Raw genomic sequence first — 17,599 nt, 5'->3', positions numbered from 1 at the left:
AAGGACATACCTGGTGAGGGCATCTTTTGGTCCTGGTAAGACCAAACTGTCCCTGGATGGGGGCAGCTGTGACTTTGGACATGGGCTGGGACACAGCCGTGGCCGCTGAGTACGGTTTACTACGCCTGCCTAGGCTAATGGGCAGCCACGGAACATGGGAGGCTGGGCAGGTGAGGACACTGGGAGACCTTAGCCAGACTCTATGGGCCTCCCAAAGCCTCCAGCCAGACCCTTGTTTCCCAGGATCCCTGGGTGTCTGATGCCTAACCTCTTGGAAATGTCTTCAGTTGACCCATGTCAGGGCACAGACCCTCTCTCTAATAGTTCAGCCGGCTGGTGCTGCCTGTGCTGTCTTTATACTCCCCACCATCATTTGTTAGGGCCCAAAACACACCCCAAATCTGCAGCTGTGCAAAAAGTAGGACATTAGAATTTTGAGACTGTGGCATCTCGCTGCCCAGGGAGCTGTATTTTATGTAAGACCAGTGAGCAGGGCCCCCTTGAAAGAGACAGTGCAGAGAAGAATGGAAGGCAACGGGTTTTGGAGTCCCACACAAATATTAATGCCAGTTCCACCCACTCTATTGATTGGCTGTGTGACCTTAGGTTTCCCTAGGTCTCGATATTTTCATCCGTAAAATGGGAAGACAAGACCACCTGCCTTAAAGGGTTGTATGGACCAGACTGCAGGAGAGGGGGCAGGGGAAGCTTCTAGCACCCTCACAGTGTGTGTCCAGTGTGGATGATGCCAAAGATGGCGTCCTGATCTGGCCGTTCCTGATACATGACCTCAGTGCGTCTCAGCTGGCTAGCCTCCCTCTGTTTCTGCCCGTTTCTGAGTTGTCTTCTTTAGCTATTGATTCTGTATCCACATGATAGGTGAAGTTGTTTCTGCTTTTTTATAAAAAAAAAAAGCCACCTGGGTGGCTCAGTCGGTTAAATGTCCGACTTCAGCTCAGGTCATGATCTCACGGTTTGTGGGATCGAGCCCCGTGTCGGACTCCGTGCTGACAACTAGCTCAGAGCCTGGAGCCTGTTTCAGATTCTGTGTCTCCCTCTCTCTCTGACCCTCCCCTGCTAACGCTGTCTCTATCTCTTTCTCAAAAATAAATAAAAAGGTTTAAAAAAAAGAAAAGAAGTCCTCTCCTTTAAAACAATTTTTTTAAGTGTTTATTTATTGTTGAGAGAGAAAGAGCACACGCAGGGGAGGGGCAGAGAGAGAGGGAGACACAGAATCTGAAGCAGGCTCCAGGCTCTGAGCTAGCTGCCAGCATAGAGCCTGATGCGGGGCCCAAACCCACAAACTGTGAGATCATGACCTGAGCTGAAGTTGGACGCTTAACCGACTGAGCCACCCAGGGCCCCCTGTTCTTTTCTGCTTATGATGACCAAAGTCTGCATCTGTTGCCTGCAACTGAGACCCTGGATTGATTTAAGACTTAAAGCTCCTAGCACAGTGCCTGGAACAAAAGAAGTGTTCAATAAATGATAGACAGAAACTGTTAAAAAATTGTATTCATCCATCTATCCATCCATCCACCCATCCATCCATTTAACAAGCAAATATTGAGTATCTCTTGTACTAAGCACTGTATCGATTGCCGGGGATACTGAGGAGAATATGATATGATACATACTTTTGAGATGCTCACAGGGTCATGGTGGGAGGACATGTAAAAATAATCAAAACATAATCCAGTAAGAGCTGTCACTCAAATTTGCACAAAATATCCTGGGGGGTAGTGAGGCTTGGGCACAGAGAAGGTACTCGAACCGAGTTCTGAAGGAAGTCTCTGAACTCAGCAGGTACATGCAGCATGGGCTGGGAGGAGGTAGGGAGGCTGTGGCTCCAGGAAGCAGTAGACCTGGAGGCAGGCAGGCCTGCTAATCAGGCATGGGCAGAGGAGAGGGGATGAGGACCTAGAAGCATCCTTGGGCATGGGGCTTAGACCTGTGCCAGCCAGCCAGAGTCCTCACTTGGATGCCTATGGGCATCTCCCAGCCCCACCCTGTTCCCCTTGACGGTCAGTTTCATGTGTCAACTTGGCGAGGCTATGGTAATGTAATTAAACACTGATCTACGTATAGTTGTGCAAGTATTTTGTAGGTGTGGTTAACATCTACAGTCAATTGACTCTAAAGAGATTACCTTCCATAAGGCAGGTGGGCCTCATCCAATCAGTTGAAGGGTACTAAAAGCCCAACCGAGGTTTTCCTGAGGAAGAAGGCATTCTGCCCTCCACTTGCAACGTCAGCACTTGCCCGGGTTTCTAGCCTTCTTGCTCATCTACAGAAAACAGAACCAGCCCCCACAATTGTATAAGTCACTTCCTCGAAATTAATCATATGTATGTGTGTCTGTGTATATGTGTGTACTGTACACACACGTACTCATATCCTGCTAGGTCTGTTTCTCAGGAGAACCTTGATAGATACACCTCCCCCTGTCCATCTGCTACTCCTCCTGGGGTCCATGCACCCTCCAGACCTTCACATCCGCACCACCACCCCTGGGTCCCGCCAGCCATCCAGGCCTGCCGCTTCTGCCCCGCAGAGGCCTCTCCTGTGCCGACCCCGCGCTCCCTCCCACGGTCTCAGCTCTGACCCTCACAGTCTTCATCTGAATTCTGGCCGTCTCGTCCATACCAGTCTTCATTTCCAGTCTCAGCCCCTCCTACCCACCCTCTGCAGGCAGAGCAAGTTCCCTGAAGTGCAAATCAGAACCTGTCACTCTCCTGCTAAAAATTCTTCAGCGTCTCCTGCCTCCAGGTTGATGCCAGGCTCCGTCCTGTGACACAAGTCGTTGTATCTGCCCTTCTCTAGCTTTGGCTCCTTCTCTTGCCTTGCCGCAGCACACTCTTACCACACAGATCTGCCTGCCCTTTCTGGAAGGGGCTAGACTCTCTCGTTTCACCCTGTCTGTGCTGTTCCTGGTTTGGAACAGGCATCTGTCTCCCTTGGGGATGTCTGCTTAAATCCTCCTCGCTCTCAAGAGTTGACCCAGTGGTCACCGACTCTTTCTTAGGCACTGGGCAGCCTTCACTCTTCGTAGAGGGGGTGCCTCTCTCTGATCCACCTGGGACAGTCGTCTCGACCCTGGGCCTCATAGTGTTCACTCTCAGCAGAGCGTCTGGTGTGCAATAGGTGCTTGCTATGTGGATTGATGAGTGGGACATCCAGTCCTTTGCAGTTTGGGATGGGGTGGAGGGGACCACATTGGCTCACAGCTGGCCTTCTCCTCTAGTCCTGGGTGCCCTGGAGGCAGAGAAGTACCAACCCACTTAGCACAAGTGCCTTCGAACAGATTCAGCACTGCTCTGGAGCACATGCGGGGAGCCTGGGCTAGGTTCACCACCCCCATCCCTGTCACCCCCTCAGCCAGGTGTTTCTGTGCAGGGCACAGTCATATGTGCCAGCCTCGCCTGAAGGCCTGTGGAAGAAGCTGCCCCCCAGAGTCAGAGAGCCAGCCTGAGGTGCCGCTCCTCTGCCTGGCAGAGAGGCTGCAAGGTGGGTGTAGACTTTCCTGGGAGACTGAGGTACCGGGCCGGCTGTGCAGATGTGCAGCCCGTGCGGCCGTATAGGCTCTGTGCTCAGACTGCCCATGCTTGTTTAATGCTCTGCCACTGTCTGGGAATTAGTAATCATTTTTGAAGAAAGTCCTAGCATTCTCATTTTGCATCAGGCCTTGCAAATTAGGTAGTTGGTCGTGTTGAGGTTAGTGGGGTTGCCCCACTACAAACAGTACCTGGAGTTATTGGGACAAAGGGACTGGGGGGGTGGCTGACTCCCTCCACCTCCTCAGAAGACCAGGACCCCCTTCACAACTTCAGCCTCTGTCCTTGGCTTTAATTTCATAAGAGAAGGTCAGCGGGAACCTTGGTGTTTTGGTTCCTTGGAGATCCTTGAAACCAGATGCATGTTCCATGTGCTAAAAAATGAAAGCATTTTACATAGTTATTTTTTATTTATTTTTAATGTTTATTTATTTGTTTTGAGAGAGAGAGTGTGTGTGCGTGCATGTGTGCACGAGTGGTGGAGGGGCAGAGATAGAGAGAGAGAAAGAGAGAGAGAGAGAGAGAGAGAGAGAGAAAGAGAGAGAGAGAGAGAGAAAGAGAGAGAGAAAGAGAGAGAGAGAGAAAGAGAGAGAGAGAGAGAGAGAGAGAGAGAGAGAATCCCAAGCAGGCTCCATGCTGTCAGCACAGAGCCAGACACGGGGCTCTATCTCACAAGCCATGAAGTCATGACCTGAGATGAAATTCAGAGTTGGCCGCTTAACCAAACGAGCCATCCAGGCATCCCACGCTATACATTTTTAAGTGCTTGAAAAAATAAAAAGACTATTTCATGACCCATGGAAATAATATGAAATTCAACTTCCAATGTTCACAAATAAAGATTTATTGGAACACGGCCACACTTGTTCATTTACGTATTGTGTGGCCGCTTTCAAGTCACACTGATGGTTGAGTCCTTGTAGACAGAGGAGGTTTGCCAAACGTAGCCAAGCCACCCCTTGGTGAGCCAGAGCCTGGTGGAGGTGACAGTCACTGGCGCGCAGGTGTCAGGCTTCTTCTTTGCCTTAGCTCAGTAGTTCTCAACCAGGGGGCCCCTGGCCGGTTCTCATGAAGGGTGTGTGTAGGGGGTGGAATGTGTGCATCTCGCCTCTACAGGGAGCCCAGGGAGACTGCTAAACACCCTGTGACGCATGAGGCAGCCCTACATCCAGGGGGTAGCCAGCCCTGGACGTCAGCAGTCACGAGACTGGGAATCTCCACGCGGAAGCCCAGGACGCTGACGTGGCAGATTCCTGGTAGGCCTTCTAGGCTGCAGAACCGGCCAGAACCTTCACTGCCCTGCGACTGAGCGCCCAAAGACTGTGTGTGTAGGTGTGTGCACGGGGGGAGGGCGATGAGAAGGAGCAAGAGAAAAGCTTCGCCTTCCTTGGCCCCTTCAAGCTCTTACAGCTGTTAGGGTTCCAGGCAGTTCTCAGAGGACTGGCCTCTTTCTCTGAAGTCCTCCGAGGACAGGGCAGGTGCTCATCTGCCCGGGTAGGTGAGCCTGGTCCTGGCAGGGGGGATGGTTATCGAGGCTGCCAGACAAGGCCAGAGGGAGGGGTGTCTGGGGCCAGGGATACAGAAAGGAACTGGAGGTTGCTCCCAGGGGACCAGGTGGGGGGGTGACGGGAGGGTGAGGTGCCGGTAGCCTCGGGGAAGGGGCTGGCACTGCTCCCACCCGGCCTTCTGGAGAGTGACAGGAACAGCTGCAGCGACTGTCAAATGAGATGCTCCTGGCACTTTGGGAAATTGCAGAATGAACAAAAGGAGGGTTGCTTTCAGGGAACACAAGCAGGGGTGCAGTGTGTACAGCTGGGCTGGCCTCTGAGGACTCCCTTTTCCTGAGGGGCAGGGGGCAGGGGTCTTCCTGCCTGGCCTCTGGGCTGTGGGGGGGTTGGGAAAGGGTGTGAAGGGGCAGAGCTGTCAGGCCCGGGGGCGGGACAGGGGCAGGTTAGAGCCACGGCCGGAGTCTGGCACGCGACAGGGCCGTCTGGAGGTCATCTCCTCTATCCTCCAGCCTCTGGGTCCAGCCTCAGCAGATGGCACCTTGCCAGGCGAGGACCCCAACAGAGTGGCCCTCAGCAGGAATGACAGTTCACCAGCTGTTACTTGAGAAGCCCCCAGGAGAAGCAGCCGGCTCTCTCTGAAACTCCACAGGCAAAGAAGCATGTGTCTGAGGGTCCGTGGGAGCCCGCGCCTTCTCCGGGTGGGAGGTGGGCAGTGGGAGTGGCTGGAACAGCCGTGGCCTCATCCCTGATGCTTACCTGGCCTGCCTGGAGCAGTCAGAGGCTGCGATTGGTGCCGTGTGGCTGGCAGCGACTAAGGAAGGTCCGAGGTAGGGCAGGTTAGAGGCAGGAGCCTTGGACTCCGTGCTCCTAAAACCTATTAAAAGAACAAGGAAAAGAGAAGGGCGCTTGACCATTTCCCAAGTGGGGATGGTTTTAATTGCAATGCGGAGCTAATTGAGACCCAAAGAAAACTCTTCCTAAGGCCGAGGTGTGGGATGCCAGATGAGTGACAGGGGAGCTGTGGCATCTGTCCCAGGTGTCAGGGACCTGCCTGCTTGGTCTGGTGGCCAGGGCTGGCTGAAGATCCCCCCAGCCAGATGGTCCTGGGGCCCAGCTTCGTTCTCGCTCGGCAATCGCTCTTCTCCTTGTCCCTGGGGCTGCAGCAGCTGAAGTATAGACGAGAGACTGGGAGCAGGGAACCTGGGGACTCCACACATTCTGGAGGCCCCCAGACATTGGTTCAGAGAGCCCCCCTCCACACGGGAAAAGCCTGCCCTGTCCATCCAGGAAGTGAGCTGGCCATCAACCGATGGCCAACCGTGACTGGAGGGTGGAGGAAAGCAGACAGATGCAAGGGGTCGTGCCCTTCATTTGCTAGAGTGCCATCCTTCTCCCTGTCAAAGATCTGGGTGAGGGGGGAGCCAGCCGACAGATGCGCTGCGGAGGAGGGGGGGCTGCTGGCCTCCCCTCATGGGCCAGCCCCCCTCCTTCTTCCCTCTTCCTTGCCGGTTCCCGGAGCCTGCTGCATTGTTAGCTTGTGCCCCTGGGGGACAGACTTCAGATGGAAGGAAGCGGGGGTGGGGTGGGGGGTGGGGGGGGTGTTTGGTGGGGTGGGGTGGGGTGGGGTCTCTGAACCAAGAACCTATTTGGCTAATGAAGTCGTAATTACTCCCAGCTCACTAATAGGATGAAAGCGAAGGGTGGGGGGGGCGCTCCGTTAAAAGCCACTGATGGACCCACACGAGACAGAGCTGAAAGCCAGAGGGTTGGAGATGACGCAGGGGGGTGGGTGGGGTGTGTCACGTTAGGGGGAAGGAGGAATGGGGCTGCAGAGGCTCCACCCTGGTCTATGGTCTGCCGATTTTTCGGAACTAAGGTTATACCTATGTGGTCCTCAGGTTAGGGTAGGATGAAATTCCCGAGAATGACCATACTGCTTCTTCCGGCCCCCAGTTTCCCCAGAGTAGCCCAGCTCCCAGCTGTCTGCTGGGACAGCTCTCAGTTGGAGGGCTAGAGGGCCCCAGAGAGTCCATGGCAGCTGAAGATCTCAAGCTATTTCTTATTTTTTTAAAGAAAAAAAAAATTTAAGTTTATTTTGAGAGGGAAAGAGTGTGTGCATGCAAGCATGTGTGAACATGGGAGGGGCAGAGAGAGAGTGAGAGTGACAGAAGCCCCAGCAGGCTCCAAGCTGGCAGCATAGAGCCTGACTTGGGATTCGAACCCATGAACTGCGAGGTCATGACCTGTGCTGAAATCAAGAGTCGGATGCGTGACTGATGGAGCCGCCCAGGTGCTCTCGAACTATTTCCATTGGCTTTGGAATGGGTACATTTTTAAGTTTGCGTGTTTCGCCCTACCCTGGGAAAAACTCTCAGGCCTTTCAGATGCAGTCTGATAGGCTGCAATTTGATATAGGAACCTGCTTTCTCCAAGGAAGCATTAGCTACACGGTGGAAGGGAGGCGCGGTGCATTCACTGGGTCGGGGAAGCCAGTTTGGGATTTAGCATCTGATGTAGGGGGATCTATGGAAGGAGGGGACGGACCGGGCTTCACACCAGCCCTGATGTTCTGTAGGTCTAGGCGTGCACATGTAGTTGAGAAGGGACTGGGCCTTCTTCAGGACCCTGCTAAAGACTGTCCCATGGCTCCCATGCCCGCACGGTCCACAGCGTGCCCTCTCCCCAGCAATTAGCCTGCAGCCTTGGCTCTCCTGGCGACACCAGGGCATGGCACTGTGGACAACATGGAAGGAAGCCCAGGTGGTTCTAAGGAAGGACTTTTTGTTTTGATTTTTGATTTCCCTGGAAGTTGCTGCTGGGCCTGGGGGTGGAGAAGGAGGGTAGATTTTAGCCCTTCTGGACCTCCAAGATGATGGCATGGATGGTTTTTGCCAAACTCCTCTTACCTGGAGAGAAGAGCTGCTGGCGTTGAGAAGGAGGGAGCTAAGTGGCCTGGAAGAGGTGCTCTTTCCTGCCCTAAGCTTGGGAGCTGGGCTCCTGAATCCGGGGGAGAATGCCCTCTGGGAGGTGACTAGTTCCCTGACCCACTCGCACTGGGAGTGGGGCTGTGAATGCCCACAGGCGGCGGGCACTGGCTGAGTCCTGTCATTCTCTCCTAGGACAAAGCCAGGCTGTCTGGCTGTCTGGCCTCATCCTCTCCTGCCACATGGATTGCCTGATGGGTAGAGGGTCGTGCTGTGTCTTAACAGCCAGACGGGAGCTACAGAAGGAGCAGGAGGGAGGGTGGGTGGTAGAAGATGGACAGTCCTTTCCGATAAATGAGAGAGGGCTCCTATGCTTTAAAAAGAGACAAGAGCACTTAGGGGACTTAGGGAAAGTTAATTAATGGGGCTGGAGAATGAACCTCTAGCTCTAAATACTTATCACCAGCCTTTACATCCAGCCACTTGGAACCTGGGAAACTTGCTTTTAGGATGACAAATACTGCCTGCCCCTGTGCCCCCTTGTCAATGCCGCACAGACTAAACCACGAGCTGGGCAGTAAATACAGTAATGCAGGTGGCTTGAATGCAAATGAGGTCTGCTTACTGTGCAAGGGATCGCAGGGTCCTAAGGATCAGCGGACCACCCACTGCGGGGGAGGGGCAGGGCCGGCGCCACAAAGGTACAAGCTGGCCTGAGTACTGGCCCTGCCTCCCAGAGTCTGTAGGCCGGCCAGGCATAGAAGAGATGAGTCCCTGCAGTAGCTGCGAGCTTATGCTGAAGGCCAAGGTGGGCAGGCGTTGAGCAGGGAATGAAGGTCAAGAGCAGCTCCTTGGAGAGAAACAGCCCTGTGGGCTAAGGTCATCATGAAAGGTGGGATCTGAGCCTGCCTAGAAGGATGGGGAGGGCTTTAGCAGGACGAAGTAGAGGCTGGGGAGCCCATTCTAATATGCAGCAGAAGGCGAAAGCAGAAGGGGGTTCATTCATCTATTTAAATTTAACCAATTGTTATAGAATACCTATTAAGCATCAGGCACTCTTCTGAGAACTTTCCACAGTTTTTAAATGTTCATTTATTTTTGAGAGAGTGTGTACCAGCTGGGGAGGGGCAGAGAGAGGGGGACAGAGGATCTGAGGTGGGCTCCGCGCCAACAGCAGTGAGCGCAATGCGGGGGCTTGAACTCACAATCCAGGAGGTCCTGACCTGCCCTGAAGCTGGCCACTCAACCTACTGAACCACCCAGGTGCCCTGAACTTTCTACATTTTAATTGATTTCATCCTTACACCAGCCTACGAGAGAGCTACAGTTATGATCCTTGTTTTGTAGGTGAAGAAATTAAGGCAAAGAGAGGTTATATACCTCGCCTGAGGTCACACAGCTGCCCCTGACTTCTCTTCAGCGTCCTGGCTCTTCACTTCCTTGTATGCAAGGCCGACCTGGAGCAGGATGAGGGCCTATGGTTTCACTGGCCCCTCATCACATAACCTCTGCGCTCCCCCCCCCGCCCCCCCGCCCCAGCCCTGTCCTGGGCTCTCTTGGGGCAGAGCTGGGAGCCTGCCTGTGCTACCAGGGCAGAGAGGAGCAGTAAGGGGCAGATCGTTAAAGCGCCAAGGGGAGGCTGCTCTGGCACGATGCCTTTGCAGCACAGACGCAATGCCCAATTCTTCACAGAGATGCCCATTCATAGCCGAGTGGAGCTGGGAAGGTGGAGGGTTTAGAATCAGAGAGGCCTGGCAGCTACTTCTGGCTTTGTCATTTACCCAGGGGCAAATTATTCAGCCCTTTGCAGCCAAAGCTCCCCCTGCATAACGGGATATAACTACCTGCCTCAGAGCCTCAGAGGGCTGGCTGGAGGGTCACAAGGGAGGATTTGCATAAAGTGCACATCACTCTCCGTGCACAGACGGCGGGCGTCAATGTCATTAGTTACTCTTGTCCTCTGAAGTCACTTAATGTAAATGTATTGTGACCCAAATGCCATCTGGTACCCTCTTGCCTCTTTGACATCAATGAAAATGGATCAGTTCCCTGCCAATTCCATGGTCTGTGAAAGTCAGAGGCTCTCCCACAATTTTCGCTAATTCCTGGGAGTTTGTGTTCTGACCCCTACATTGTCTCTGCTTTACCCTGCCTCAATTTGGATGTAGAGTTCATCAACTTTGCTAGTTTTTATAAAAGATCTGCTCACATGAAGCAAATCTATCAATGGGGTAGACTTGGCTGACAATTCAGGGGGCGTGGGGAGGGGCCACATCCCAGAATACCCAGCCTTGTCGCCGTCCCTCTAATCTAGTGGTCCTTAGACATTAGCTTGCATCAGAATCACCTGAAGTGTTTGTTAAAACACAGATTCAGACTTTCTGGTAAGCTGATTGGGGTGGGGTACAAGAATTTACATTTCTATAAGTTCCCAGGAGATTCTGATGCTGCTGGTGTAGGGACTATACTTGGAGACTATGAATCTTCCCTCTGCCTTTCTCTGCTCCTCATCTGCCCTCCACTCTTGCCCTGGAGTTCCAAAAGCTCCCCGCTCTAATAACGTAGGACCCTCCTGCTGTCCACCTGCAAGTTCCCTTCCCAGATCGGTCCCGGACCCTCCAATGAATAGCATGCAGCCTTGTTAGAGGGCAAGTGTGATTTTAAATATATACTAAGTCATTTCATTTGTTTGCTTCAGAGGGACTGTTCCCTTGTCTACACAAAGCCGCGCTTCTCAGCCTGGGGTCTGGGGCTAATCAGCAGCAAGTTCAGGGGCGGGGGTGGGGCGGTAGCGGAGGTTGGGCCGCAGCTGTGGCTCCAAATTGCTCTGAGCCCCACTGCCCGGTCTGTGCTCCAGCAAGAACTGACATCAAACAAATGGGCTCTGATGCATTAAGTGCGGAGGGGGAGGCTAAAAGGCCCTCCCCTACCTTCCTCCACCTAATATGGTTTTGAGCAGTAGAGGCTGCCTTGATGAGAGCTGCTATAATGAATTTCCAGATTCCTTCCCTTTGGGGGCAGCTGGGCAAGATGGGGTAAAGCCTTTATGTCTAATGAAGATGGGAAGATGACTTGTCCCCTCCCACTGGGTCAGTTAATCCAGCTCATGCTGGAGATTAGCATTTCTAATGGGCTGGGAGGTGCAGCCTTCAGGAGACAGGGATGAGGGATGACAGATAATCTGGGAATCCCTTGGGCCCAGAAGGGAGGCGGCTGCTTTGTTTGGCCCCAGTTGAATTGAGGTTGGCTTTCTTCAAATGAGACCCTTGCTTCATCTCCCCATTTCTGTCACCTTGAGTCAGGGGACTCCTGCTCTAAAACTGGGCCAGTGGACTCCTCCCTTCCCCCAATATGTCAAGTCCAAGTGTGGTATCCAAATATCCAATATACAAAGAGGATGACATGGAAGCCTTGAAGTCACCTGGCCACTTCTTTCAAAGGAACAACTGTCTCCATCGTTCATTCGTTCACTCGGCTGTTCACCTTTGTTCATTTTGTCCGTGCTGTGAACCAGGCACTGGCCTGTGGATGCACAGATGACAAGCTTCTCATACTCAGGATGTTCATCATTCAGTGAAGGAAATAGACAATACATGTAAGCAGACCCTCTGGGAGAGACTAAAATAGGTGTTCTGCGGGCAGAGCAAGGAGGTCTAAATTGGACCATGCAGCTGTGTGTGTGCTGTGTGTGTGTGTGTGTGTGTGTGTGTGCGCCCGCGCGCTTATGTGGGCTATGTTGGGTATTGGGGAAGACTTCCTGAGGCAGTGCTACCTGGGCTGATTGTTAAAGATGTGTGACCCAGCACAGAAGCCACTGCCTGCCTTCAAGGAGCCCAAGAGAGAGGATCTATATGGAAAAAGGAGATTGGCGGGGTTTGGAATGGGAGAGAGGAAGGAGCCTGAAATCAGGAGTTGCAAGGGCCAGTTGTGAGCCTCAACTTCAGTGATAACGATTGTCCAGAAGAAGGGGCATAGGGAAGGTCAGGCGGAGTATATATCAAGCAGACTCACCTTTCGGCCATCACTCATTTGTTGAATCCACATTTATTGAACCCTTGTCCTGGACACTATAACATTTATTTCTTTTTAAGTAAACTCAGGTCTCAATGTGAGGTCTGAATTCACAACTCCAAGATCAAGAATCTCGTGATCTACCGACTGAGCCAGCCAGATGCCTCTATAACATTGCTTTTGCTTACTTGACTGTCTCTTAAGATAGTCTAAGCTTTCCGAGGGCTGGAACTCTATCCTACTTTCCTTACAGCATTAACTGGCACAGAGTTATTAATAGGTGCTTTTGAGTGGAGTTGAATGACCAAAGCAGAGAAGTGTGAGAAACCGTCGCATGCTAGGGGGAGCAGGAAACAGATTGGAATGGCCAGAAATTGGGGCATATGTGGAGGACTGGTGAAAAATGAGGCTGCAGAAGGAAGGGTCAGATCACAAAAGGTCTAACATGCCAAGCCAAGGCCTTAAGATTCTATCCCATTGTAGGGACGCCTGGGTGGCTCAGTCTGTTAAGACTCTGACTTTGGCTCAGGTTATGATCTCGCAGTTCATGGGTTTGAGCCCCACGTCGGCCTCTGTGCTGACGGCTCAGAGCCTGGAGCCTGCTTCGGATCCTGTGTCTTCCTCTTTGTGCCCCTCCCCTGCTCATGCTCTGTCTCTTTCTCTCTCTTAAAAAAAATGAATAAACATTAAAAAAGTGTTTTAGAAAGATCCTATCCCATTGTAGCAGACTGAAGGTATTGAAGGTTTTAAGGAAAGAAGTGACATGATCAGATTTGTATTTTTTTTTATTTTTTTAAAAATTTAAACATTTATTCATTTTTGAGACAGAGTGTGAGTGGGGAAGCGCAAAGAGAGAAGGGGACACAGAATCTGAAGCAGAGTTCCAGGCTCTGTGGAGCCTGATGTAGGGCTCGAACTCACAGGCTGCGAGATCATCACCTGAGCTGAAGTCAGACACTTAACTGAGTCACCCAGGTGCTCCCAGATTTGTATTTTAGAGGATCGTTTGGCCTGCAGTTTTGCGCAGGGAGGAGGTAACATGAGTGTTAAGAACACTGTTGATTCAGGATGAGGCTTGGACTACTGGTGGGACAGGGCACATGGACATGAAGGGCACATTTCAGAGGTGGCTTGTGAAACTGAGAGAAATGAGGAAGGTTCTGTCTCGTATTCCAAGGAGTGAACAGGGAGGTTCAAGAGGAGCAAGACCCAGAAACCAGCCTTTATTTTATTCACTCCCCTGTGAGTGTTTTTACTCTTTCTTTCTTTCTCCAGCTACTTTCTGGGAAGTGATTTTTTTTTTTTTTTTCATGATCCTGATTCACTGCACTCTCTCCCTTTCTCTGTCCTCTTTCCACAAAAACAGCTCCCTACCCTCGGCTTTTCTCTCCCGGAGTTCTGTGGCTCAAGTTACGCAAATTGTTGTGTTGACCCTCAGATCAATTTCCTAGGTGTTCAGAACATTTGGTGCCGATCTAGCTGCATTTCAGGGACGAGACAAGCCCAGGGGCTCCATGCCCCTCCGCCATCTTTGCAAATATTTGCAAATAATCAGCCCTCATTTTAATCCCTCAAGTCACCGTCTATTCTGAGGGTGTGTGAAGGGAGAGTAAACACAGGTGGGGTGGATAGTTCCTTGGTGGTTCTCTATCCAGGAGAGTTGGACCTGCGTTTTCAGGGGAATCCTTTGCCCTCACTTCTATTACTGCCTGTAAACCATCAGTTATCTTTCTACACGACCAGAACCACCTCCCAGCCCGGCCCACTCTCTAGCCCCCACACCACCCTGAGGAGAGGGAGTTCCAGTGTCTGGGGGTCCCTGGCCGTTCATTCTGCCTGGGTAATGGCCGGAAGGCCACTCTTCAGTGAGATGGAGCACAACTCCTGGCCAAAGAATCAAGAAAGGAGGCATAACTGTTGAGCAGTGCCCCTCAACCAGCACAGCCCTCTCTGTTTCTCTCCCTCCCCATCTGCTTGTTGACTGAGGTTCCTTTGAGTTTACTGAGGTTTTTGGTGTGTTGTAGGCAGTATTATTAATTCTTTCAACAATATTAAATGTGCTGGTATTCTCCCTAAGGGCAGGGGAACAGAGAGAGGGGCTAAGTTGGGGAGCTTCATTGCACACCTCTCCCCTTTTCCCAGCATCCCCAGCATGGCACTTCTTTTTTTCTTTATTTTTTTTAAAGTTTATTTTTTATTTTGAGAGAGAGTGAGAAAGAATGAACAGCAGAAGGGCAGAGAGAGAGAGAGAGAGAGAGAGAGAGAATCCCAGGTAGGCTCTGTGCTGTCAGCACTGAGCTCCACGTGTGGCTCGATCTCATGAACCATGAGATCATGACCTGAGCCAAAATCAAGAGTCTGGAGCATATGACGGACTCATCCAGGCACCCCCACAACATGGCACTTTTTAAAAAAAAATTTATGTATTTTTGAAAGAGAGAGACAGAGCATGAGCAGGGGAGGGGCAGAGAGAGAGGGAGACAGAATCTGAAGTAGGCTCCAGGCTCTGAGCTGTCAGCACAGAGCCTGACGCGGGGCTTGAACCCACAAACTGTGAGATCATGACCTGAGCTGAAATCAGACACTCAACCAACTGAGCCACCCAGGCACCCCTTTATTCTAACATGGCTCTTCTTAAATGGGGCATAAGCACACATAGTCGTATTGAATCAGGATATCTCCACGGCTGTACACATCGCCATAACAGTCACTGTACATTTAAAGCACAAATGGTCCGGGATAAGACTGACTTCCAGATGGGGACTGCTATTGCAGAATTCCCTAAGTGTGTGCTATCTGGGGTCCGTGGAAAACCCTTTTGCTTCACTCTGTTAATCCCGACACCCCCTCCCTCTTTCCATTAACTGAAGAAAATGAACAAATATTTGGCCAGAGTCCATTTTGAACAACTTTTATTATACGTTTAGTGTTCTCTATACAAAAGAAATCAGTTTTTTTTTTTTACAGTGATTCAAAAAAAAATTCTGAATAATTTGGCCTTTTCATTGCTCATGCAGTCAGTTTATAAGTCCACGTATTAGATGGTCCTCCACGGCCCGGAAGTCTTCCCTGCTGAAGGTCGTGAGTGACACCCTCAGGTTCGCTTCTGTCGCTGACAGTGTTGGTTAATGCAAAATAACTCGCAAAAAGGAAAGAACGTGATGTGAGAGGGGTTAAAACAAGGTCTGCCATGGAGAGTTAAATATTCAACCAATGGAAAAAAAGATCAGACCAATTCGTAGGTGTGCGGGTGGGCGGGAGGGCATGGAGACGCTGGGAAAATATATGCCCGCTGGAAGGAGCAACTCGGAATGGTTGTGGGAGGGGGCGTGTGCTGGGGGAGGCTCGGCAAAAGGTCCTCTGGGTCCACTGTGGGCTGGGGGTGGGGCCAGGACAGAAGGGGAGGCCACGTTACAGGCGACTGATACTCAGCTCAGGAGGAGTGTGAGTTGGCAAAGAGCTGCAGGCTGGGCAGAGGGACAGCACTGACTGAGGACTTCGAATTGGGGGATCAGAAACAAAAGAAAAGGGGCAGGGCCATCCAATCGGCATCGTTTTTGAAAAAGAAACAGAGTAGGGCACAAAATTCTGGGTTTCTTCGCCCAGGTTTTTGTGTTTATTGCTTCACTGAAGTCTTTACGTGTGCTGAACTCCCGCCCAGCAAATCCCGAGTGACGGAGCCTCTGTGGCTGTCGCCCCTCAGCACCTGGTGGCCGAGGGCCGAGCGGACAGAGGGCCCCAGGGACACAGGACGCTGGGGGCCCCAAGTGTCCTGAAACAAGAGATACCACTCTAGAGTACAGTCTAGACTTCACAGTGACAAACACCAGTCAGCTCGTCACTCTCTCCTGGCCTGGTCTGCCCTTCACGGCACAGCTGGCTTCACCACAGGCTGCCACAGACTGACCAATCTTGGCCTTCGAAAAATCCTTTGTGTCTTTCTATTTGGGCGGCGTACGGGCAATGCAGGAGCAGTGATAAGAGGTACATAGAGCAAACCAGCAGGACAGATGTTCAGTTACACCTCGATTTCCAAGGAGGCAGCTGCAGTGAGATGAAGGAACCCTGGACAAGGAGTCAGAAGGCCTGAGTTCAAGCCCTATCCTCAGCCTAGCCACGTGACCTTGGGCCAGTGCCTTCCCGTCCTTGGATTTTAGTGTCCTTGTCTGGACAGTGAGTCCTCCCCATGAGATCAGCTCTCTGATTCCTTTGCACGCTGAAATCTGAAGCTACCAAAGCTACACTCCTTGGTACCTACTTCCTTTCCACCCTCATGATTCCAGAACTTCTGTTTAATACTACTGTGTTGATAGAGGTGCACTGATTTTGGGTGTGGCTTGAGACACTGTCTGGTGGGGTCTTGTGGCTTCCCTGCATGGTTGTCCTTTCCCTCTGATCCTTCTCTGAACCTGTCTCAGGAAGGCTGTTCTCAACAAGGAGGAGAAGGAAGGGTGTTACCCTGACTTGGGCTGGGCGGGCCAGCGACAGCTGGAAGGTTGGTCTGAACTCCCACAGGGTGGACCCTGCCTGGTTTAACGGACACGGCTGTCCAGGAGGTGGGCTCTGCCTAGGGGACTGTCTACTCCTGACATTTCAAGGTTTTTCACTGATTTATTTGACTCCTCTGAGTTTTTTCTTTTTTTTCTTTTTGTTTTCAAATCCAGGACCTCCTACATGCTATTCCTAAGCCACCAGGAGCCACCGGGTGATTTCTTTCCAGCAGAGCTGGGTGTGTTTGGCAGGGGCTGCAGGAGTGGTGAGCACAAGGTATTGGGAATGGGGAGCACGCTCTGTGCCCGCCTCCAGGGAGCCTGCTGCCCTCCCACTGAGAAGTGATTCTCTGGCCTGCTGACCGAGGGCCTGGGAGCCCCACCTCTTCTGTGTTAGTGAAGCAGCCGTGCAAAGACTGAGGCAAAATGTTCCACTGCTTCCGTCCGTGGGCTCTTTGTGGCTCTCTGTGGCTTGGATCTGGTCCTGCAAAGGGCTCCCTCCAGGAGCCTTAAAGAGCCGCTGCCCTTACTGTTTCTGGGGAAGGGTCCCTCTTCTTTGGACCAGACCCCTTCTCAATTCTGCCTGCAGGAATCACCCAAATGGGGTCCAACGTGGGCAGCCTCTCTCCCCCTGCCCTGGGTGGTGTATCGTACCCCACACAGCCCTTCACATCTCGTTTCAAGCAGGCCGGGGTGTGAACTCACCCTGAGGCAAAGCCATAATCCATACTACTCCCTCTGAAAGCACCGCCTTGCTGTGCGTGTGCGCAGGTGTGGCTGCTGGGTGCGGGCGGGGCAGGCAGCCCCTTAGCTGGAAAACCCACAAAAATCCTCAGATCTGTTTCTGGCCCTTTTCTCAGGCTGTGTTCAGGGACATTATGAAAGCCGTGTCTGGCCCAGGGCGCAGATGCCCCTTGCGGGGTGAACCGTGTTGGCACCGGCTGCTTCTTGGACAGGTGGATGCTTCTCCCTACGCTGGGACTGGCCAGGAGGGAGGTGGACCAGATGCCTCCAACCTCCAGGGCAAAGACAATAGAAAGGGAAAGAGCTAGTCTGGTTTTCCCTTAAGCTCATCTTACCCACCTCCTCAAAAGCAAGGTAAGGAAAGGTGG

Source organism: Hyaena hyaena, unplaced genomic scaffold (genome assembly GCF_003009895.1).
Source record: "Hyaena hyaena isolate Hyena2069 unplaced genomic scaffold, ASM300989v1 scaffold_28, whole genome shotgun sequence".
Taxonomy (NCBI): Eukaryota; Metazoa; Chordata; class Mammalia; order Carnivora; family Hyaenidae; genus Hyaena; species Hyaena hyaena.
Note: the sequence above shows the minus strand (reverse complement) of the source record.